The following is a 25,745-nucleotide window of genomic DNA, read 5'->3' as shown; positions in this document are numbered from 1 at the left end:
TGCATTGCGTGGCCCTGCGTGGCACAGGGGGACCTGTAGATAGCTACCAATGGAAAGAGTGGTGGCTGGATCCCAACCATCTGCCTTGGGTAGAAAACCTGGAGAGCGACTTCCGAGAGGCGGCAGCCAATGGGAGCCCCTCGGAGCAGCTTATCTGCAGCGCATGGGATCGGAAGGGACTCCACTGGTTTCATTTGGGGGTTTGGTTTTATCACATGACTCTCAGCCAAGGTCAAAGCCACTGTACAGCCTGTGTTTCTCTAATGGAGTTCTCCACAAAGCAGCCCCTGAGATGAGGGCTCTGGAGCAATTGATTTGTTAAGAAAGGGCCCCCGGGGCAAATGGAGATCCTGGGGCACACAGCCCTGCGTTGACGACCGACCGCCTGCAGCCAGTCCTCAGGAGAGGATGTCAGGCTTGGTTATCGAAACGGAGGCAGATCCTTTGCAGGATGGATTGACGCAGTGCTGCAGCGATGGGCTGGAGGATACCAGTTGTGGCACAGGACTGGACAGTGGTGTGTTGTACTGTCCATAGGGTCACTATGAGTCAGCACTAACTGGGCAGCACCTACACTCTCAAGAACAACATGAACAGATATGTGGATAGACATGCAGGCTGAGTGGGTCTGGGAGCAGGGCTGAGAGTGTAACGGAAAATATGCGTGTCTATAGGGTTGACAGTGTGTGTTGGACCGGGTACTCACCTTTGCTGCAAATATGTCCTTGGGTGTGATGGAGCACATGACACACCGTTACGGAAACTTCCTAAATAGAACCAAACACCTTGAGGGAGGCAATCACTGGGTTTGGGGTCTCAGGGCCATCAATGCAGGGGACACCACAGTCAAACAGCTTAATAGTCCGCAAGGCCTACATCCTCCTTTGGTGAGTAGAGACGGGTCTTCAAAGCTCATAAGCAGACACCCAAGGTCTCTCCCTGTCCAGAGGAATGAAGAGTGGTGAAAACAGAAGGTACCTGGAAACAATGAGTCCATGAGTCTAACCCATTCCCACGCAAACAGCAGTCTCCAAAACAGAGACTGGAAGGACTAGATGGTGCCCGGCTCCTCCCCCCCCCACCCCCACGCCGGAACTGCTGTGAACGGCATCCTGAATAGAGTGGGAGGGAAAAAATAGGGAACAAAACAAAATCATGAAAGAGATGAGGTTTGCTGGTCAGATAGAGACTAGATCGACCCCTGCGATTATAGTCCTTGGTCACCCTTCAGCTCTGGAATGGACTCGCCCCTGTGACTCCATTCAGCCAAACAATGGACAAGTCTGTGGGGGGGGGGAGGGAGGGGGAATAGCACTCATGAGTGTGCTCCAAGCCACAGCAAGGCCAGTGTTCATGGACTTTCCTGCGCCACATGTTTCTGAGGCTCCCGTGAGGTGCTGGGGGTGCTTTGAAATCAAGCACCTCAGGGTGGCGGCGATGGGGCCCCCTGAGACTTCCGGAATAGAACCTTCCTGCAGAAATAAAATGTGAGCCACAAAAGTCATTTCAAGTTTTATAGTAACCGTGTTTTTAATGTTTATTTTTTTATGGTGAAATTCATTTTTTTTTAACTAAACCAGAAAGTCTAGTTACGGTTCAGACACTCGGAGACTGTAAGCAGTTGAGTCTGCTTCTCTCCACATATTTTTCTTGAGAATTCGCTCTCTTTTTTCCCCTTCCTTTTAAAATTAATTTATTTTTGTTCCCACCAATACTAAACACACACGTACACACACACACCCCTCTGTGGACGGTAGTCGTATGCATTATTTAAGAAAGATCTCAGGAGCAAGTTGATCTATTTTATCTCGCTTTCTCATCGAGGCAGTGCCCTGCTGTGGAAAGATCATGGGTGTGGGATCCGAAAGATAAGAAAGGCTTCCGTCAAAAAGGAGGACCCCAAATGCTCTCCAGGAGACGATGCCAACAGAAATAACTTTGACACACAGACAGAAAGTTAGGGGACCCCCTGGCCGCCGAGGGGACTCTGGGCCACAGCAACCTTACAGGAGAGGAGCGCAGCCCCGCTGGTGCCCGGGCTGCAGTCTCAGAACATGCGCTGCCCTCCGCCTCCTGCCAAGAAGCTGGCTCCTTCAGACATTGCTAGCCCAGCCCTGCAAACACCACTCTGCCAGGGCTCCTTCTCGGAGCACGCGCACCTACATCATAGGACGGTCGTGATATTTCTGTTTCACCCAATCAGCAAAAAGAAGCCTGACTGTCGTCGAGTGGATTCTAACTCAACCCAATACATATTATAATTTCAACATGGCGTCAAAACGTTGTGTTCCTGAGACGGCTTTCATTCTTTTCGCTAATGAGTCTGACGTACTGGCTGCTCAGTAGCTCTTTGTATTGGAAAGCACAGTTCTAGAACCTACTCTGCCAGGATTTGCCCCAGTCATAGAACCAGGCACTTCTCTCCAGTCCTCGGAGTTTGGTTAGTCTGACTACAGTGGTTGGCCAACGTTCGTGAGAATACTGAAAGGACAAATATGCACTGGACACACCTCTCCCGGTTTCTGGGGACAGAGTGTTGTCCTTCCAGAAGGCCTTCCTGCCGTGCTGACAGGGTTGGCTGCTCTCTGCACTAAGGGAGTGTCTTTGGTCAGGCCCGCTCCGCCCGCTGTCAAGATGGGAAGCGCTCTCCTGGACCCGGTGCCAAAGGAAAGCATAAATTCCTCACCCTGACGTGCCACAAGACACACTTGTTTTACACATAAAATGTTGATGAGCACCCCCCAGGGGACAGGAGGGACAATCCACATTCCACTATCCCAGCCTCTTCATTTGAGACGGGATCTAAGCCAGACCTTTGCAAACTCAGAAGCCCGTGAAAGTGGGGTTTGCCCCGCAAACCTAAGAGCAGCCAGCGATGCATTCTGCCTCCCCAGCAAGACCGGTCCAGGATTCCCACCTGAGTCCTGTGAGACCCACCTGGGGAGGGTGTGGTGATGTGAGCTGAAGTCGGTTGCGTGACACAAATAGTCCCCTTTTCCAGTTGAACAACTAGGAAAGTACATGGGCAGGCGCCTAGTCTCAACATTGGCCAACGTGAGAAATGAATTTTTCCACCTGTGATTTGCCCACCCACCCCCCATCTCCCCTCACATTCCTCTACCTCCCACCCCCAGCCAGCTCAGCCTTGGTCTTGAAAAAAGCAAAATCCTCTCTGACTAGTCTCTCAGTAAACTGGCTTTCCCAGAGCAGGCCTGCCTCAAGCCTGCCCACCTGCCTTGAGCTGTTGTTGTTTACTGCGGTCAAGTTGCTCTTCAACTCAGTGACCCCCTGCATGATGAGACGGAGGGTTTAGATCCACAGGGTCCTCATTGGCTGGCTTTTGGAAATAAATCACTAGGTTTTTCTCTATGTCTCTTCTTCTCCTTCTTCTTCTTCCTCTCTCTCTCTCTCTCTCTCTCTCTCTCTCTCTCTCTCTCTCTCTCTCTCTCTCTCTCTCTCTCTCTCTCTCTCATTGTCATTTAAGTGGCATCTACATTGCAGACTTGACTTTGTATTCCACAGTCTAAAGCAGGAATCCTGCAGCAGAGGGACAGAGAAAAGAGGGTGATGGATGGGCACAGGGGCTTCCACAATGGGCTCACACATACCAACAGTTGTGCGGATAGAGCAGGACAGGGCAGCGACCTTTCTAGAGTCCGCAAGGTCACTAGGAGTCAGCACCAACTCGAGGCACCTAACTAAGCAATTAACTAAACTGAACTACGAATCAAACTCTCCGTCAGCTTACCCCACCCCTACCCCTGCTCCTTGATTTCCCTTCCCCCTCCTAGGGGTCCCCATCTTCCACTTCACCCAAGTCAACACCCGTCAGCCCACTGCTCCATCCTCCTTCCCTTGCCCTCCCCCTTTCCACAAATTCCCAAGCCTGTTCCCTTTGGTATGGAAGCCTTTAAATGCACACACACACACACATACACACACCAGGGTCTGATATCACATTTGGCCTTTTGTGATTGGCAAGTTTAACTCGGCGTACTGTTCTCCAGTTCCATCCTTGTCTCTGTGGCTTCATCGGTGTTCCTTAGTAATGCACAGTATTCCGCTGTGGGTATGCTCCGAGTCTCCCTGTCCACTCCGCTCCCGAGAGGTTGCTCCCATCTTCTGGCTGTTGTAAACAGCGCTGTGATGAACTTGGTTTCAGCCCTTCTTCCAAGTCTGGAAGACACTCTGAAACCTGTTCCGCAAGGCAACAGTCCCCAAGCCCCGAGGGACAGCCAGGTGGTGGCTGGGCATGTGATCCATTGGCAGAGAATTGAACTCAGGTCTCCAGCATGGAAGGGGAAGCATCTACCACTGAGCCACGGCTGCCCTGCCCTCTGTCCACAAACTCAGGTCCGCTCTATTCCAGTGAAGGTCACACCCCAAGGTGGTTCTCTGAGGGACAGTCTCTGACCGGCATTCCAAGACCCTACCTACACGCATCTGAACCGTTTTTCAGCTTCTAAAAGCAGCGGTTTCCCCTGGTTTCCCCTCTGCTGGCAGTTGCTGGCGTGTAACAGACCTTCAACAAATAGGATTTGAATGAAGGAATTAAATGTCTGCGAGCAGAAAAGTCCACCCAGCCAGATGCGAGGGAATAATAGAGCCGTGGGTTGAATGGGCCTCTGGATGGACCCTGCTTGGGAGGCAGAATCCACTGCCAGCTGCTCTTTTGTTTGGGAAACCCCACTTCCATGGGCCTCTGGGTATGCACGGGGCTGGCTCACATCCCATCTGGAATGACGAGGCTGAGGTAGTGAAACGTGGGCCTCCCAAGAAATCCCAATACCTTTGGGTGCCACCCCAGCGGGCACACTGGCCATTGTTAGGAAACCACATCAGTGCAGGGCAAGCCTCCCACCAACCGCGTTTGAGATGAGGCACCCGTGTGAGGAAGCAGGAACCGAGGGCAAGCTGGGTGCCACGTGGAGGGGGCTGAGGGGTGAGGAAGAGGAAGCTGGGAACAGTTACCCCCTGCCCAGATGGACAGACTCCTCCCCCCCCCCTCCGGGCCAGTGCCCTGAACTCAGCACTGTAGCAGCCTAAGCTGTGGGGAAATCAATCTCTGCTCATTAAAGCCATGACTGGCTCTAACAGGACATTCCTGCTGAAGAGACACCAGGAAACGAAGACAAACAGTGCTGATGACTGGTCAGGCGGCTGCCACGCTGAACTCCGTGCACGGCATTGTTCAAGGACATGGCCAAAGAGAGGCAGCTTGCTAGAGCTCCACCTAATGCACCCACCTGATAATCACCACTCTATATGCACAGACTGAGGGGGGTGGGGCGGGGTACTGTTCAAAGTCACAGCAGGAAGTAGCAGACCGGGATTCAAACCCAGGCACCTGACTCGGAGCCTGCCTGCTCTTGACCCTCACCCTAGCCCCCGCTCCAGGTACCTGTGAATATGACCTGATTTGGAAATACAGCCTTTGTAAACATCTTCGGAGCCCGAGTGGAGTAATGGATAACACTACCAGTCCAGAGGTTCAGATTCACCACCCGCACACACACCGGATTTCTGCATCTGGCACAGACTGAGAGCCCCTTGCCAGAGTGCACTGGAGAGACGACTATAGGAGACCAAAATGATAAACCAAACTCGAATGCTTAAAACCTGATCAGTTGATCGCCCCCTCTGAGGCACATTGAGCCTGGTTTTCAACATTTTCTGTGTTTTTCAGTATTTTGTTTTGTTGTGTTCGTATTGGAGTTTACATGAGCTGCATTTGGTCATGGGGGTGACCCTCTTGAATTTTTGTTGCGTGGTTTCCTGTTGTTCGGTTTATGAAACCCTGGATGGGTGAACCGATAGGGACAAGAAGTAGAATGAGGGTTCTGGGGGGCAAGTGGGGGAGGGCGCTAAAAGGGAGCTGATGTCAAGGAGAGAATGTGTTGAAACTGATGGTGGCAGCAACTGTACAGCACCGCTTGATGTGACTGAGCCATGGGACGATATATTCTCTGTATTAACTCCCAATACAGTGGTTTTGAAAGGGGGGGAAACACGTTCCCATTATGTATGTTTTAATTTAGGCAAATAATAGTTTGATACTTCAGAGCTGCTAATTCAAATAGACTTCGCTCACAACAGAGATTGTCTTGACTGTTTGGGACTCTTAAAGATATCCATTGGCCTCTAAACTCCAATAGCTAATCTATTGAATCTGTGTGGAATGCTCCAACTTTTTTTTTAAGGACTTATAGCCTTGGAAACCCACAAGCACAAGTCAACTCTTTCCTCAAGCGTCGCTATGAGTTGGAATTGACTTGATGGCAGTGAGTTTGGCTTGGTTTGAGATATAATTAGGTAGGTCCCAGAGATGAGAGCATTCTAGATTGAGATTGGCCCCTCCGTGCAATCCCTGAGGCCCTTCATGAGGGAAAGACGATGCAGCTGGGAGGCCCAGAGACCTGGAAAGAAGGCTCTGTGAAGAGAGCCACACCAAGTGGACTGATGCGGCTACCTGTCAAGGAGCCCACAGGTGACCGGAAGCCACCAGAAGCGGGTCGAGGCATGGCAAGGGTTCTTCCTTGGCCAACCCTGGTGGCAACTTGATTTTGAGCGCCTAACCTCCAGAGCTGTGAGAGCATGCCTGTCTGTTGTTTGAAGACACCGTGACTGGGTGATTTGTCGCTGCAGCCCTAGGGCACCAGTACCCTCATCTTGGAACTAACTTTCTAACTCAAGGTCAACCAGGCACGAGTTGCTGCACGAGTGGCACCCTCTCACCAGTCATCTCTTAGCGTGCTGGGTGTCCTGTTCCTTAGAGACAAGGAGCACTCTGGTCAGACTTCTTCCCAGACACACTTGTGGTCCTTTTGGCTGTCCGTGGTACTCTCAAGATTCTTCCCCAGCACCACCATTCAAATGCACCGAGTCATCTTCGGTCTTCCTGATTCAATGTCCAACCTTCGCGGGCGCATGAAACAACAGAAAATGCAGTGGCTGCTTTTCAACACTTGTGCAGTATAGATAGCCAATTCGGTGTGTTTTTTGATCTCTGGACTGTGCTTCCACAAGCATTGATTACAGATCGAAGCAAAACAAAATCCCTTATAAAAATTCCACCCCCCCAAAAAAACACAACCAAATCCACTGCTGTTAAGTTGATTCTGACTCATCATGACTCTATAGGGCAGGGTAGACTGCTCCCTAGAGTTCCTGAGGCTCTAAATCTTAACAAAGAACAGAACGCCTCCTCTTTCACCCACAGAGCTGCTGGTGGATTAGAAATCCTGACCTTGCAGTTAGCCTACTTTGTAGCCCACTACACCACCCAGAGCTCTATAAAGTGTCGAAAGCGATGGAATTTCTCTCTCTCTCTCTCTCTCTCTCTCTCTCTCTCTCTCTCTCTCTCTCTCTCTCTCTCTCTCTCTCTCTGACACACACACACGATCATTCTCTCCAGCTGAGGGAGGGACCACACGAGTCTAGAGTTCATTTTGGCTACGATGAGTAACTAGTGAAAGAACGTCGTAAGGAATGATTGGGCAGAAATGCAGAACTACCAAGATGAGACGCAAAGCACAGGGCGTTTTGGGGAAATGGTGACCGTTAAGCTTGCCTGAGAGATAGACTGAAGTCACACTGGAAACACGGGTTTGAACAATGGAGCGACACTGAAGCTTTAGCGATGTCACTGTAGACACATGACCTAGCTTATATGTGAGACATGAGACAGTAATAGGTATCCCCTTATTGCAAGTCAGCTGAGATGAAGAACATTTTTAAGAATTGACCTTATTGTTGGTGTTGGGGGCCATCATGGAGACCCCACTCACAGTGACCCTGTGCAGCAGAAGGAAACACTGCCCGGTCCTGCGACATCAAAATCATTCCCCACTCACTGCCGGTGGTCTTGTAGATACGTACAGTCACTGTGGAAAGCGATTTGGAGATACCTAAAACAGATGGAAATCAAGTTACCGTACAACCCAGCAATTCCACTAATGGGCATATACCCAGAAGAAATAAGAAACAGACCACAACCAGATATCTGTGCCCCAATGATCATCGCTGCACGATCCACAATCCCAAAGACCTGGAACCAGCCTAAATGTCCATCAACAGATGAATGGTATATACACACAATGGAGTACTATGCATCCCTGAAAAAACAATGATGAAAAGATGAGACATTGGAAGAGTTGGAGGATCTCCTGCTGAGTGAGGGAAGTTAACCAACACAAAAGGACAAGTACAACACGAAGCCACTGAGATAAGTTCAACCAGCAGAACGGGCACAAGGAAAATGCACAATTCTCACAGTTCCTGGGCTGAGGACCAGATACTCTGGCAAGAGCCAGACCAAACCCAATGATGCATACATCATCAAAAAATAAATTTAAAAGATGCAGGTAGTACCTGTGTGGAAAGACATCTTCCCCCAACCCCACCCCACCCCTCACATACTTTTAAGGCCCACAGGAGGGTGGGGGAAGAAAAAATACAGCAATGGGCAACCAGGGCACTAATCCACCCAAGGGGAGGGTATTGTCTATGTCTCCACAGGAAAGGCAGAGAAGGTAGACCTCATTCTGGTGCCTTGTGGGCGACGTGCCTGCTCAGAGCAGCCCGTTCACAGAGAGGACTGCAGGGCCGGCCCCAGTTTGAGACATGACGTCCCCTCCCTAGATGACAGCACTAAAGATACAGTTTGGGGACCATGGCCAGTCTGACCTGCCCACATGGGGGCCGACCAAGAGGGGAGCACAACAGACCAGCAAGGGCAACAAAGCCTCGAAGTCCCTGAGGAATCCCGATTGGAGACTTCAGACTCGGGTGGGGGGCGCAGCGCTTGGCACCTCATCTGAACTGGTTGGGGGTACTCACAAGAGGCCCCGCTGAAAGCCTAAAGGTGTAAAGTGTTGGGGGTGGGGGGTGTTCCATCCCTGATGGAAGGAAGAGCAATCAATGGGACCTGTAGGAGCCGCGCTCTTGGTCACAAATGCCAAGCACTAAAGAGGCATACGTGCTGCTGGCTAGGTGAGTTCCTGGGTGAGGAGCCCTGAGAGAAAGGGGGTGGAGGGGTGGGTTATGGACAGAGATGCCCATCTACTCAGCATCAGGACGACAGTCAGGCTTGAACTATTTGTGTGGTATTAATTTATTACTGTGTACATTCATGTATAAGCCAAGTTTTTAGCACATTTTTATGCAGTTTCTGTGGTAAAATTAGGTGCCTCAGCTGATATTCAGGTTGGCTTGTACTTGAGTATATAGGTATTTCTCTCTCTCTCTCTCAGTGTCTATCTATATAAGATAGGCAAGATAAGCAGTCCCACAGAAATAGCAAAGGGACTAACGGTTCAGTTGTAAAATTATGTGGGGGAGGTGTGCAGTGAGCCAATGACAGGGACTGGGGACTAGCAAGGGTTCTAAAATTGCCTGTAAGGAGGGTGTGGCTTTCCTGGTTGTGTCTGATCAATTGAAATGTATCCAAGAGGAATCACTGAGAAGAGAACAATGGTTAAACATGATAGCGGGTCAGGAGGAAAGAAAAAAGAATAAGAGGAAATAAGAAAGTAAAAATTATACATATATGTATTTATAAATATAGATACATATGTGAATATATAAATATACAGATAGGTGCATTTGTCTGTGGGTATATGGAAGAAGATGACTTTGGGTCTCTACTTAAATCTTACCTCAATACAAAAGCAGTTTGTTCTAATAATGTGGCATTGTAGGATACTCATCTCCCTGACACAATTGCTGAAGACAAAACGGGTGCCTAAGCAAATGTGGAGCAGAAAGCTGATGGTGCCCGGCTATTAAAAGATATAGTGTCTGGGGTCATGAAGGCTTGAAGTCAAACAAGCGGCCATCTAGCAAGGAAGTAATAAAGCCCACATGGAAGAAGCACACCAGCCTGTGTGATCATGAAGTGTCGACAGGAATAGGTACCAGAAGTTCAAAAACAAGCAATCAGATTGACACGAAGGAGTGTGGACAGAGTAGAAACCCAAAACCCACCTGTAAGATACTTGGACAGTCCTTTACAGAAGGGACACACAGAAGGGATGATAAACCTAGGGAACAATATAGCACTGATGAAACATAACTATCCTCTAGTTATTTAATATTTCTTCCCCTTACTATTTTTTTTTTCAAGAAAGAAAAGCTTGTAGTTAGTTCAAGGATCGTTTTTGGCCCTTTGGAGTGCCTTCCAGTCCAGTCTGTTGGGCACCACGCCCTGGCCCCAAAGTCCACTTTCAGCATTCCCTGGGGACCTTGCCACTCCATTCCCTTGCTGTTCCGCTGCACTCCCCCAGTGCTTTGCCTCGGTGTGGTGGGATCAGGTCAGGTGCAATTCGCACACTGTGTCTCCGGTGCTGTCCCCTGTAGCGCCCTTGGTCACTGAGGGTCATCATGTCTCATAGTGGGGCCAGTCATGTTGTTCTATCTGTGGACTGGCTGTTCTAATCAGGAACATCATCCTCATGGCCTGGTGGGCCAGGCTGTGCTCCACTCTCTCCTCCTCCCCCTTCATCTGCTCCCGTGTGCTCTGATCAGATATGTCCATCTCTCGGAGCTGCAGAATCAATGTCGTCCTTTGAAACAAATTCTTCTCGGGGGAGGGGCAGGAATCCACTTAATTTTTGGTGCTGAGGCCAGCCTCCCAGACCTCTCCACTGGTTCCCTACTCCACGCCGGGATGTTGCATTCACACCTTGCGGCACTGGGTTGAAGTCTGGTCCCACTTTCCCTGTGGAGATATTAACAATACCCTCCCCTTGGGTGGGTTAGTGCCCCATGCCCCTGCTCCCCTCCCCTTACTATTTTAGTCCTTGTTTTGCCTCATTAATCTTGTTAGACCTGCATATGTTCATTTGTATAATTAAGAGCATTCGATGCATGAAAGATAAGATAGATAACCCTTCAGAAATAGTAATGGGAGTAATGATTCCCTAAGGGTACATGAAGTGGGGAGGAGAGAGAAAGGAGAGCTGATAGCAATGATGGCTGTATGACCCCACTCGAGGGGAACGAATAACAGAATGGAGAGGGAGGGGATAAAGGAGAGCTGATACCCAAGAGTTCAAGAAAAAAGAAAAGAAGACCACATGGCCGGCCCCACTATGAGACACAACATCCCACTGACCCAAAACCCTACCGGGGACAACACTGGAGACACATTGTGGGATTTGGACCCAATCTGATCCCACCACACTGAGGCAAAACACTAAGGGCGTGCAATAGAACAGTGAGGGGAACAGAGCAATGAAGTCCCAGGGAATACCAAAAATAGACTTTGGGGCCAGGGCTTGAAACCCCATCAGACTCGGCTGGAAAACACTCCTAAAGGCCAACAAACAGTCCTTGAACTAACTACAGGCATTTCTTTGTTGTTGTTGTTGTTGTTGTTGTTTATCATTGTTGTTTGTCATTGGCTTATTATTAATGTTTTGTTTTCTTTTTTGCTTTGTTTTGCTCTGTCTTGTTTTTGTGCATGTTATTATCTCTGCAGGTCTGTTAAACAAAATAGTCTGGATGAACAATGTGAAGGAGAAAACAATGGGACTAACGGTTTCGGGGGGACATCGGAGAGGGAGAGCTGGGGGGAAAGGAAGTGGTGTTAACAAACCCAGGGACAAGGGAACAACAACTGATCCAAATTGGTGGTGAAGAGGGTGTAGGAGACCTGGTAGGGTGTGATCAAGGGTAATGTAACAGAGAGGAATTACTGTAACCCAAGTGAAGGCTGAGCATGATAGTGGGACAAGAGGAAAGTAAAAGGAAATAGAGTTAAAAACTAGAAGGCAAATGGGCATTTATAGAGGCCTAAATAAAGGCACATACATACGTAAATATATTTATATATGAGGATGGGGAAATAGATCTATGTGACTATATTTATAGGTTTAGTATTAAGGTAGCCGATAGACATTGAGTCTCTACTCAACTACTCCTTCAATACAAGAACACTTTGTTCTATTAAACTGGAATTCTATGATGCTCCTCTTCCCTACACAATTGCTGAAGACAAAGCGGGGGCATAAGCAAATGTGGTGAAGAAAGCTGATGGAGCTCGGCTATCAAAGGATATAGCATTTGGTGTCTTAAAGGCTTGAAGGTAAACAAGCGATCATCTAGCTCAGAAGCAACAAAACTCACATGAAAGAAGCACACCATCCTGTGTGATCATGAGATCAGTTATCAAGCATCAAAGAACAAAAATCAAAACATTGTGAATGAGGCGGAGTGCAGATTGGGGGCCCAAGACGTGGGGAACAGACCAGCCAGTCAGGCAGGGTGCGGTGTGGCAATGATGAAACATACAACTCCTCTAGTTCCTAAATGCTTCCTCCCCCTACCCCCACTCCACTATCATGATCCCAATTCTACCTTACAAATCTGGCTAGATCAGAGGATGTACACTGATACAAATAGGACCTGGAAACAGGGAATCCAGGACGGATGATCCCTTCAGGACCCGTGGTGAGAGTGGCGATGCCGGGAAGGTGGAGCTGAAAGGGGGAACCGATTACAAGGATCTACATATAACCTCCCTGGGATATGGACAAAAGAAGAGTGGGTGAAGGGTGTAGCTGGAATATGGCTAGAACTTGGACACAAATCAAAACTTTAATGACTCACATTCAGGTCAGCATGTTCTGCAAATGGATCATGTTGATTCTCAAGGAAATGCAAACGTTCCTTGCGTGTGTGTGATTCCTGAGTCTGTTTGGTCCTTGTTCTTTGCTTTGTAGATTATATCTTCATAGCACCAGAAGACTTGTTTTCTCAGACAATGTAGTTTTGAGAAAGTCATTTTTTAGACTTAACAACAATTTGAGTAAATGTAACCACTCACGTAGTCCTATCCTCGAAGATGAATAAATAGAGAGGACCCAGCTCAGTTCCTTGCTACATGCCTGATCAAGCTGTAGCCTTCTGCTTTTTTACAGATTCATTCCATGTGTTTCTCGTTCCTCTACGTCTCTGTTCATTTACAGCATTTGGCTCCCTCCAACAGGGACCTGAAGGGACATCTGAAGGACTCTCGGAACTAAGCGTGGTAAGTTAAATGAATACTGCAGTTGCCCTTGGCCAAAAGTAGAGACATGGGAAACTCTGTATCTACAAAGAAATAATATATTGAAGTTTTGAAAGTTATATTAAAGACAACTGGGGTAGAAGTCCCATCTTGGACTTTTAAGAAACGTTTTGTTTGTGTACATAAGCATTGCTATTGGTTTCACTACCCTGAAAACAAGAATCAATTAAATGCCAAAGTATGGGAGCAGGTGACTAGTGCTTAGCGAAGGGCACATCAAAGGGGTGAAACCATTGATCCTGATGTTTGGGCATTAATGTCTTTAGTTAATATTGCTTTAAAAACCATTTCAATCGGATTCTGAAAGTGAAAGAGAAAAACCTGCTTGGAAAATGTTGCAGGAGCTGCCGGTGTGGACCCACCTAGTAATCCCATAGATGACCAAGTTTATGATGGTTCTGAAATTGAATCTTCTTTTTCCTCAGATTCTTCCTCTGAAGAGGAGGATAAATTTCCCATATCTGAGGAATTAAAGAATTTGGTTTGTCAAGTAAATAAAATAGCCAAACATCTTCAGTTAGATTCTGGAAAGACCGTTGTGGAACCAACAGTCCCTTATTTTGAAGAAAAGCCTCCAACATACCCCAAAGAGCATAAGGCTATGCCTCACATTCCAGCTGAGAGACTGAAATTATTATGTGAGCTAAAGGAGACTGCTTTACCCTCTCCCATCTCCACGGCTGCTCTTTTCCCTGTTATTAGAACTCAGATGGATGCCACTGCTCAGCAAGCCATCTCTGGGGGTGATATTATTGAACAAGTTCATAATCTATGCTTATGTGCTTGGCAAAAATTAGATGAAAAGAGAAGAACATAAAAAATATTTACTAAAATTTTCCAAGGACCTAATGAATCTTTTCCTGAATTTTTATCCCGTCTTTGTACTGCTAATAAAACGCGCTGTGACTTCTCCTGAGTTGCAAGAGGTACTTATGCACAACTTAACCTTTGAGAATGCTAGCACCGATTGTGGAAAAGCCGTGCAACCTTTTCAGGTTGGCGGGAAACATTTAGAGGATTATGTTAGGGCTTGTAGGGATATTGGTACAGCAAAATATATAGTGCCAATTTGTTGGCTGCTGCTCTGCGCACTGGAAATAGTGGGGCGGGGTGGGGGGAGTTAACTGTTTCGGATGTGGAAAGATGGGACATAGCAAAAAAAAATTGTAAAAGCCAGGGAAAGATGGGAACTTTCCTTCCAGACCCATTCCACTCAGCGTTTGCCGACGGTGTCACAAAGGAGTTCATTGGCTCATAGAGGCGGCAGTCCCTTGCCTCCTTATTTTCTAATTCAGGACACTTCAACAGGGGCTGCCCTCGAGGCCTGTCAGCAACAATTCGAGGAGATTACAGTTTCCAGGAAGCTCAGGGATGGGGCATGTGCAAACGGACAATTAAAAATCTCTGATCTATTACATGCTACTCCTGAAAGTGCTGCTTGAGAGCTTATTATTATTATTATTATTAGAATTTTCTCAAGGAGGTGTTAAAATCCCTCTCAATCTTTTTGGACTTATCCCCATCTAAGTTCTCAAGCATTGTTGGTTCATACCAAGTGATTGATTCAGATGATATTGGAGAGATTTCTATAATGATGTCCACTTCTAAACATATTCAGCTTTCAAAAGGTGAAAGAATTGCTCAATTATTACTCTTACCTTCTCATAAAGGAAAGGCTGCTACTGTCGAGAAGAAGGGAGGATGTGGCAGCACTGGAGCACATGTGCTTTGGCAAACATTTATTGGAGATACGAGGCCTCACGTGGTGGTGTGTTTTGAAAATGGGATTCAAATGACTGGTCTCATGGACACAGGTGCTGATGTGTCTGTCCCTGTATCTCACGATTGGCCATAGGAGTGGCCTTTTCACTCTGCTGACACTCCTTGTACCGGGATTGGAACGATGACTAACATTCGACAAAGCACTTCTGTTCGAAAATGCTCCGGTCCAGAAGGACAGATGGTGAAATCACAACCTGACAGAACTGACATGCCCTTAACTTTGTGGGGCAGAGATTTATTACAATGAGGGGCTTCTGTTTTTACTCCCACCATTTCTCCTGTGGCTATACAAATGATGATAAACACGGGGTCTGATTTTAAACCAAAAAGGGACCACCCACAGTTTGTAACTTGCCAGGGACAAGACAGCAGGGGTTTAGGTTTTCCAGATCTAGAGGCAAATTTAGAATAATGGTCACTGCTGTGTGCTCTGCTTTACCCTTAATGTGGAAGACGCAGACACCTGTGTGGGTTGACCAGTGGCCTCTGCCAAGAGAAAAACTGGAAGCGCTACAAGTTTTAGTTCAGGAACAACTCGATCTAGGACATAGTGAGCCGAGTACTGCCCCTGGAACTCAGCTGACTTCTTAATAAAAAAAGAAATCAGGAAAGTGGAGAACGTTGATGGACCAGTGAAAAATAAATAAGGTTATAACCCCCATAGGTCCCTTACAACCAGTGTTCCATCTCCTGTTATGATACCTAAAGATTGGAATTTGATTAGAATAGATTTAAAAGATTGTATTTTTATGATCACTACCTCAGGATGTGTCAAATTTGCATTTACTGTCCCGACTTAATAACAGTGGACCAGTGTTGTGCTATCAGTGGAAGGTTTTGCCTCAAGGGATGTTAAACAGCCCTGCTTTTTGTCAAGCTTTTGTTCACCAGCCTTTACAATGATTCCAGACAAATTTCCAAGTAGTTTATGGTATCATTATATAGAAGGTATTTTATTTGCTTATTCAAGTCCTCAAACTTTAACAGAACTTTTTGAATTTGCACTAACAATTTTAAGAGATTATGGTTTACAAATAGCTGAGGAGAACATCCAAAAAGAATACCCATTTAATGATTTGGGACCAAAAAAAATGTTAATCAAAAAATTATACCTCAGAAAGTACAAATTCGTTGGGATTCTTTAAATACACTTAATGGTTTTCAAAAATTATTGGGGGATATAAGCTGGCTACGCCCATATTTAGGCATTCCTATTGGACAACTTTCCAAGTTATTTCAAATATTGGAAGGAGATTCAGATCTTAATAGTTCTAGAACTTTAACCCTTGAGGCTGAGAAAGAATTACAATGGATTAAGAAGCATATTCAAGATAGTCAATTACAGTTCATAGATTCCTTAGATAATCTTCAGTTAATTGTTATACATACTATTCATTCTCCAACAGGAGTCCTTATGCAAAATGATAATTTGTTAGAATGGTTATTTTTTCTAATAAAAGTACACATACATTGGAAACGTATTTGCAGAAAATATGTCAAATTATTGTTAAAGGATATATTCTTTTACGCCATGTATGTAGACTAGATTCTGCAATCATAATAGTACCCTTCACCACACCAATAAAGAAATTCGTGATCATTCGATTTTATCAGAAGATTGGCAAAATGTCCTTAGCAATTATTTGGTATCATTTCTAATTCATATCCCTCTGATTGACGTTTTCCATTTTTTAAAAGAACTGAACGGATATTGCCAAAAGTGGTTGCTTCTGCCCCCATTCCTCAAGCACTTACATTTTTTACAGACGCTAATAAGCATGGTATTGCTGGATATGTAAATATTGACAATAATATTTCTAAAGCTATAGCCTCTCCTTATTCTTCTGTTCAAAATGCTGACTTACTTGATATTTTAACTTTACTTGTAGATATGCCTCACTCACTTAATATAATTACTGATTCACAATATGTGATGTTTACTCTTTTACATATTGAAACTGCTACTATTATTGTTAATAAAACTGAATTGGATGATTTGTTTTGTTACAGCAGGCAGTTCGCCAAAGAACTAATCCTATTTTTATTACTCACATTAGATCTCATACATCCTTACCTGGTCCTGTGGTTATGGGTAATGATATGGTTGATCGCCTTGTCAGATCCTTACAAATTGCTCAAAATGAACATGCTAGGTATCACAACAATGCATGATCATTAAAAAATAGGCATGGGCTTACTTGGCAACCAATGAAGGCTATTTTATGATCTTGCTCAGCTTGTCAAGCGGTATCTGCCCCTCTGCTCCCTGTAGCAACTAATCCTCGAGGAACAACCCGAAATCAAATTTGGCAAATGGATGTTACTCAACTTCCTTCTTTTGGCACACTTAAATATGTTCATCATTCTGTTAATACTTTGTCTCCTTTTTCATGGGCTCCTCCTGCTACTACAGTACGTGCGGATACTGTTATTACTCGTTTGTTAGAAGCATTTGCTATCATGGGAATTCCACATACCATTAAAACAGATCATGATTCTGCTTACATTTCTAAAATATGTTTGGTTTTTTTCCACATACATGGAATTCACCATTTGACTGGGATTCCAGAAATAGTACTGGCCAAGCGATTATTGAACGCCAAAATCAGACTTTGAAAGAGTTACTTTTGGCGAGCAGAGCCGGAGACGAGACCAGAGGCCGAACGCCGGATCTGACATGATGGCCTGGCTGCCCGGCAGGATTATCAAGGAAACCCAGCGTTTGTTGGAAGAACCAGTTCCTGGCATTAAAGCAGAACCAGATGAGAACAACGCCCGTTATTTTCATGTGGTCATTGCTGGCCCCCAGGATTCCCCCTTTGAGGGAGGGACTTTTAAACTTGAACTATTCCTTCCAGAAGAATACCCAATGGTAGCTCCTAAAGTACGTTTCATGACCAAAATTTATCACCCTAATGTAGACAAGTTGGGAAGAATATGTTTAGATATTTTGAAAGATGAGTGGACCCCAGCACTGCAGATCCGCACAGTTCTGCTGTCAATCCAGGCTTTGTTAAGTGCTCCCAATCCAGATGATCCATTAGCAAATGATGTCGCTGAGCAGTGGAAGGCCAACGAAGCCCAAGCCATGGAAACGGCTAGAGCATGGACTAGACTCTATGCCACGAATAATATTTAAGTCGATCTGATCTTCAAGTGTGCATCACTTCTCCTGTTCTGCCAAGACTTCTTCCTTGTTTCATTTGCATTTAATGGACACGGTCTTAGAACCATGACTGAATAAAAGCCCAGACATCTTCAGTCTTTTGGTGATTAAATGCACATTGGCAAATCTGTGTTGTCCTGATTCACTGTTGTAAAGCATGAGCAGAGGCTAGAAGTATCGTCTGGATTGTTGTTAACTGTGGAAAAGCAGTGGCCCCTCTGCTTTCATCCACTTCCTCCCCCATCGGGGTTTATGTGTACAGCACTGTGAAGGAAGGTAGTTGTCAGGGGGAGCTGCAGGGGTGTGGGTGTTTGTCTTTATTTTATATTTTGAGGAGGGAGAGGTAGTTTTAAATTTATGGGCTCCTTTCCTGTATGATAGGAACACCCTTCCAAACTCACTTATGGAAAATAGGCGCTGCCTTGTTCCCTATTAGAGGATGGATTGGCAACAATACTAATCATACAGGAAATTACACCTTGTCCTTCACAGTTAATACAGACTGATATGTCCAAGCTTGTGTACGTTTGCCATATCTTTTCAGGAAAGGATCTGTCGACTGGAATCATCCTCTGGAGAAATTAATTGTAATCATTGTTCTTTTTTTTTTACTTGTTTCCATTCTTCTAATTCTTTTCATCATAGTAGTGAAAGCATATATATCTTGAGAGCTGGCGTAGGAATATGGATGCCACTCAGTTGTCTTGGCCATGGCAAAGTTCTCCTGCTTTGGCTTTAATGACAAATTGGCTAAACGACTTTTGAGAAGATCAAAGCAATTTGGGGAACGTTTATAGCTGCTACTGCTACTACAGCAGGATTAGCTTTACATCAGGCTGTACAAACCGCTACTTTCGTAGATGATTGGCCTCAAAATTCGGAACTTTTGTGGTTCACTCAACAACATATTGATCAGCAAATTCATGAACAATTGGCTGATTTATCACAGACAGTTATTCTTTTGGGAGACCAGATTAAAAGTATTAAGCAACAAATTAAATTACAATGTGATTGGAATCATGCGTCCATATGTGTCACTCCTGTGATTTATAATGACACTCTGTTTCCTTGGGATCGTGTTAAAAGACATCTATTGAATTATCACAGTCTGTCACTGGCTATTTTGCCATTGCAATGTCTTATACCGGATACTTACAAAAAAACAAATTGAAAGGATTGATGGCATTCAAGTGTTGGACAGTTTTTGCAAAGTTTCCATCAACGTAACCCTATTTCCTCTCCGAAAGCTATATTTGGCTCTTTTGCAGGGTTGCCTTTGCACATAATTTGTCTCTGTTTTGTCTATTATATAGTCTGCCGAAAAATCCCCCACAAACAAAGAACCATAGACAGGAGACATGCTGCCCTTGCCGTGTGTTCCCTTCATCTGGATGCTATAAAAAGGGGGAAATGTAGCCGGAAAAATGGCTAGAACTTGGACACAAATCAAGGCTTTAAGGATGCACATTCGGGTCTGCGTGTTCTGCAAACGGATCAGGTTGATTCTCAAGGAAATGCAAACATTCCTTGTGTGTGTGATCCCTGGAGTCTGTTTGGTCCTTGTTCTTTGCTCTATAGACAGTATCTTTACAGCACCAGATGACTTGTTTTCTTAGACAATGTCGCTTTGAGAAAGTCATTTGTTAGACTTAGAAACAATTTCAGTAAATGTAACCAGTCACATATTCCTAAACTTGAACAGGAATAAATAGAGAGGACCCAGCTCCATTCCTTGCAACAAGCCTGAGCGAGCTGTAGCCTCTGCTTTTTCACAGATCCATTCCGTGCACTTCTCGTTCCTCTGTGTCTCCGCTCATTTACAACAACAGGAGGGAGTGGGTGAGATATGACAAAAGAATAATAATTTATAAATTATCAAGGGTTCATGAGGGAGTGGGGAGCAGGGAAGGAAGGAGAAAAATGAGGAGCTGATACCAAGGGTTCAAGCAGAAAGCAAATGGTCTGAGAATGATGAGGGCAACAAATGTACAAATGTGCTTGGCACAATGGATGGATGGATGGATGGATGGATTGTGATAAGAGTTGTACGAGCCCCCAATAAAATGATTAAAAAGAAGAAGGGAAAAATGTTTTGGAACTGATGGTGGTAGCAATTGTAAAATGCTGCTGTAGCTAACTGAATTATGGATTGTTACAATATCTGTGAGAACTCCCAATAAAATGCTTAACAAAAGGCAGTGTTGCTATGTTCAAGCCATCATTGCAGCCACGGCGTCAGTCCATCTGGTTCAGAGCCTTCCTCTTCTTGACTGCCCCTCTGTTCTCCCAAGGACAACGTTCATTTTGAGGACCGGTCTCTCCGGACAGCATGTTTGAAGTGCATGAGACGAGGTCTCACCTTCTTTGCTTCTGAGAAGCATTCTGGCTGTCCTTCTTCCCAGACGGACGTTCATGGATTGGTGTCCATCACCTGCCTCAGACCCCAGGAAGGCCCCATGTGCGTCCTGACACCAATTATTGTGCAGGTCTGAAGATGAAAGCGGGCCACGGAGTTCAAACCCACCAGAGGCACCATGGAAGAGAGGCCTGGAGATCTCTTTCCAAAAGGTGACAGGCTCGGAACAGCCCAGGTAGCACAGTTCCACTGAGTCAGGATCAGCTCCACCGGCAGAGAAGGCCTCTGAGACAGGGCCTGCACACAACTCGGGGCGCAGAGCCGTGGGTGTGTATCTTACCACTTGCATACAAAACAGACCTTCCACCCAAGTGTATTGGACAGGGTTCTCTAGAGAGACAAACCAGATTGCTAGTAATTATATATAAATATATTTATAAAGGCGCCTGCTGCTCTTTGGCCGTGCGGAGTGAGCCCTGTCTCTGACTTCGTCGGCACTTAACAATGGACCCCCAGGAGGACGACGTGCAACCCCCAAAACAGCAGCCAATGATATATATCTGCGGAGAATGTAACACGGAACATGAAATAAAATCCAGGGAGCCAATCAGATGCAGAGAATGTGGATACAGAATAATGTACAAGAAAAGGACTAAAGGATTGGTGGTGTCTGATGCTGATGAAGCGTGAATTCAGAGAACATCTGCATGTGTGTTGGATCTGCCACGCTGTTTCACTTTGTTGTATGGCTTTCGGATAACGCACTCCGAATGTAATGGTTAGACATGTGGTCTCATTTAGTTTCAAAACCAAATTGTATTTAGGTATCTATAGGTGCATTGTGTAAATAAATTATTTTTCATTCAAAAATATATATATATATACATATATATTTATAAAGATAGATATATAATTCAAGAAATAAACCGTTAAATAATATACAGGTAGATAATATAATAAATTAACAGTTAAATTATAAAGCAGTGAGACACTAGCAGTCCTTTAAGGCTTGAGAGCTGCCAGGTGCCAGTCCCCTTCTGTAGAGAGAGCTGGGCTATATATATCCAGGCAGCAAACAGCAAGGCAGGTCCCCAACTGTCATCAACTGTCAGTTCCCAGCTCCAGAGATGAACATTCCAATCGTGTGGGCTTAAAGGGACCTCAATTTACAGCGACACAGTCCACAGGCTAGGCATCTCACAGGTAGTGTACCCCTTTAAACTGAGGCACAGAACAACCAAGGTGAGGTTCACCGAGTCATTTATCCCTCTGCCCTTCAGTTAATCCTACTTGTGTTTACCAGCCAGGCTGGCACAATAAACTATAGCACCAAGCCATGGATTTTACACAGTACCCATACATGCTTATGCATGCAGAGAAAAGGGCACACACTACCCATACATGCAGAGAAAAGGGCACGGCAGCAGCCCTTTGCAGCTGGCGATAGCAATGACCGCAAGGGCAGGAAGTGTGATTGACTGGAAATTTACATGATGAGAATTTAATCATCTACATACTTCTAAAGCATGAAATCCTAGGTATCTTGTTTGTGCCGAAATCCCCCTGATGAGCATAACCTGTCCTCTCTAATACCTCACCGTTCTCCTGGACCTCCTTGCCTCCCACAACTGAGCCCCCCACTATCAATTTAAGATTGGTCATTGTTTTAGCTGCAATTGAGCTGATTCCAACTCCTGGCCGCCCCGTGTGTGCAGAGCACAGCGGCATTCCACAGGGTTGTGGCCTCTCGGGAGGCACCTCTGGGTGGGCTCAAGCCTTCAACCTTTAGGTTATTATTTTCATACCAAAGAACCTACCCTTGAGTGGATGCTGACTCACAGTGCCCCTATAGCACAAGGGAGAACACCCCCGCTTGTTTTCAAGACTGTAACTGTTTACCAGAGTAGAAAGCCCCATCCTTCTCCCGAGCGGCTGGTGGTTTTGAACTGCTGACCTTGTAGTTAGCATCCCAACGTGTGACCACTACACCACGAGGGTCCCAGGGAATGCCTTAAAGACACGAATTCACATAATCCTTCTCCTTGTGAGGTAACTAATCTTTTTTCCTCATTTTACACCGTAGGACACGGGGTACCATGCTGCAGATCACAGTAACTGGCAGATGGGCCAACACTTGAGCCCTGAGTACCCCACTGTCTTGCCTCTCTAGAAGGCCCACTTGCCTTCACCCTGTGCACTGTCTGCTTCCAGTGGGTAAGATCTAGCTAACACTCATGAAAGCCCGCGCCCTGTCCTTTGCATCGCATTCCCATGGCTCTGTCTCTGACAGAAAGGGGTGCTCAAATGGCAATTTCAGCTGGGAAGGGAGTTTTGTCGAGTTTACACAACACACGCCCACACACCTCCCGGAGGACCAAATTAGCTGCTTATTTGAGAGGGCCATGGTGGTGAGGTAAGCGGCAGGCAGGCGGGGGTGGAGGTCAGTGAGCTTGAGGTTAGCAGGGTGGGTGAGCTCCAAATCTGGGGGGAGGGGGCGGGGAGGGGAGGGGAGGCCGGTGCTAGAGGATCCAGTGGCAGGACAGTCCCCGGAAGGACCTAAGCCCCTTGCTGGAGCTGACTTCAGCCGTATGAAGCGCAGCCGCATCTGGAGTGGGGGTGGCCCATGGCTTTTTGCTCCGGGAGTTCCACAGAGGCTGCTCATGAACTTGGAGACGCCTGTAACATATGATTGTCCCCAGCCCACTCACATAGCATATTTTGAGAAGGCTAATTACATGGTGGGTTTTTCAGGGGATGAGGGCAGCAGAGATGGGATTAGACGTGCACTGTCGAAGGGCAGGAGGGAAGGTCGTTTGGAAAGCCCTGAACAGTCTGTGCGGTCGGGGCGCCCCCTCTGCGCGAGACAGGGTGACTGCAGCCACCCTGCCCTGCGAGCCTGCGCGCGTGCGTGTGTGTGTGTGTGTGTGTGTGCGTGTGCGCGCGCGCAGAGACCTGCACCGCCCTTGGTGAAGGGTGAAGCCTGGTCTGGAGGTGCATTGGTGACCCGCTCGGAGGCTCGGTGGAGGAACATGTAAACGGAGGACAAGAATCCGCGCCTTGCAGTGTGGCTACAATGATTCAAAAACAAAACAAAACCAAAAACTCCCAGCCCGCTACCATCGAGTTGATTTCACTCTCAGCAAGCCTGCAGGACAGAACAGAGCTGCCCCTCTGGGGCCACTCGAGGGGGCTGCCTGGCTTTTTCCAGGTCTCGCGAGTTGTCTGGCTTTGGCAGGAGCAGCCCTACCTGCTTTTCTCAGCTCGTTTTGAGATATTCTTCGCCCACAGGTTTCCGCCCTCGGCGGCCCCTGGCGGCCCCGGGCTGCAGCACACAATGGAGAAGGCACGGCAAATCGTCATCTGAGAAAGAAGAGTCTCTGGTGACTATTCACCAAGATGACAAGGAGCTGTGGTCCTTGCACCTCCCTTCCTGACTCAGAGTTCTGCTTTGTCTTTTGCTAATTCTGCTGTTTTGTTTTGCATTTGCAGGGCTGTTGGCTTTGTTTTGTTTGTTTGTTTGTTTTAAATATTGCATTAAACATTACTTCTCCTCCCTTCAAACCTGTACCGGCACCCACCCCCATGGCTCAGGATCACTTTTGGTTCCAGCACCTGGCAGGAGGATGAAGTGAGCAGACACACAGAGAGGTGCGCACGGCTCAGGTCAAACACAGGCACCAGGGCAAAGGGGCATCGCTAGCCTACAGCGAAGTTCGGGGAGGATAGATCAGAAAATAGAAAGGAGGGTGCCAGGAAGGAAGTGGGGGAGAGAGCGACACTGAGTGTCAAGGACGATGAGACGCGGTCTCACATCCTTTGGACATGTTACCATGTCCTAGAGAAGGACATCATGCTTGGCAAAGTAGAGGGACCGTGGGACCGAGGAAGACCCTCGAGATGAATTGACCAGGGGCTGCGGCGGTGAGCTGGAGCACAGGAACAATTGTGAGGACGGTGCTGGGGCCGGACCTGGCGGTGCTAACCACTCATCAGCCACCTCATCCTAGTCCTGGTCCAGAGCAGCCCTCCCACCCCCACTCCCACCCAAGTCTCTCCTTTCACCTTCTACAAAGAGAAACAATGACAATATTTCCTCCATTTTTATTACTCCTTTATTCAACCAACCAGAACTGGCTGCATACCAACCATGTGCTGGATCCCTGGCTCGGTACTTTGGAAGCATAGATCCGGTCATTCAGTCAATAGCTAGTTATCAGCCTCCTGCTATGTAATGTCAGGCACTGGGGATACAACACAGAACAAGATAAGTCCTTGACCGCTGGGCTAGAGATGGGCAATCATTATATTAAGGAATTAAAAAACAATCTTGACAAAATGAATCAAAGACCTGAATACTAGAGCTAAAGCTATAAAGGTCCTGGAAGATAAAATAGGGACGCAATGAGGACATCTAATTTTCAACACAATAGCCTATCAAGCAAAAATTTAAATGCATGAACAACAGAAGATAAATTAGAATGTTGAGACCAGCTAAAGATTAAATATGTATGCTTTACAAAGGACTCTTCTGAGAGAGTCAACACAAAACCCACAGACTGGGGGAAAAGCTGGGACAACTTATCTGGGAAGGGTCTAATCTCTAAAATATGGAGAAAGCAGAGCAACTCAACAACAAAAAAGACAAACAATCCAATCAAAGAACGAGCAAAGGACATGGACAGACACTTCACTGAAGGGGGCAGTCAGGTGGCCAACAGTACAGGTAAACATGCTCAACATCATTGGCATCACCCGCTCACTCACTGCGACTGAGTCCTCTCCGACTCAGCGGGGCCCCTGCGGAACAGGGGGGAGCTGCCCCTGTGGGTTCTGAAACTGCAACTCTATGGCAGTAGAAAACCTCATCTTTCTCCCAAGGAGCAGTTCGTGGTTTCAAACTACTGTCCTTGAGGAGAGAAGCCACTACCATGAAATACCATCTTACCCCTGTGAAATTGGCAGTGATCGCCCCAAGCAGGCTGGAGATCCGGAGCAGAGCTCTTGGCTGTAGATACCGAGCTAAGTCTGCTTCGAGAACCACGGCAGCCAAATCAACAAACTGCCGGCCCTCGTGTCCCCTCCCAGCCCCAAACATTAGAAATACAGCCAGTGTGACCCCAAACAACAACAACACATGTTATGCAAATTACAATTTGTCTGTACTGAACCTCAGAACAAGGGAAAAAAATACCAGTTACCCAAAGTAAGGGTGGAAATGGCAATGATTAAAAAAAAGAGACACAACAGAGACTGGAGAGGCGAGGGGACTGGGATGCTTAGTAGATAATCCCACTGGTGGAATGTAGACTGGTACAACCACTATGGAAAACAGCAGTGTGGTGGCTTCTCAAACACTAGAAGTCACTTGTTTC

The 25,745-nt window shown here is 46.5% G+C and overlaps 2 pseudogenes; both read left to right on the top strand.

Moving 5' to 3' along the window:
• The first annotated feature begins 17,531 nt into the window (after positions 1 to 17,531).
• LOC142433403 (ubiquitin-conjugating enzyme E2 N pseudogene) lies at positions 17,532 to 17,990 on the top strand (annotated as a pseudogene).
• Positions 17,991 to 20,827: 2,837 nt separating this feature from the next.
• LOC142460138 (DNA-directed RNA polymerases I, II, and III subunit RPABC4 pseudogene) lies at positions 20,828 to 23,737 on the top strand (annotated as a pseudogene).
• The last annotated feature ends 2,008 nt before the right edge of the window (positions 23,738 to 25,745 follow it).

The sequence above is a fragment of the Tenrec ecaudatus genome, chromosome 1, assembly GCF_050624435.1.
Source record: "Tenrec ecaudatus isolate mTenEca1 chromosome 1, mTenEca1.hap1, whole genome shotgun sequence".
In the NCBI taxonomy this organism is placed as follows: domain Eukaryota; kingdom Metazoa; phylum Chordata; class Mammalia; order Afrosoricida; family Tenrecidae; genus Tenrec; species Tenrec ecaudatus.
The sequence above is the reverse complement of the archived record's forward strand: the minus strand, read 5'-3'. Positions and strand labels throughout refer to the sequence as shown.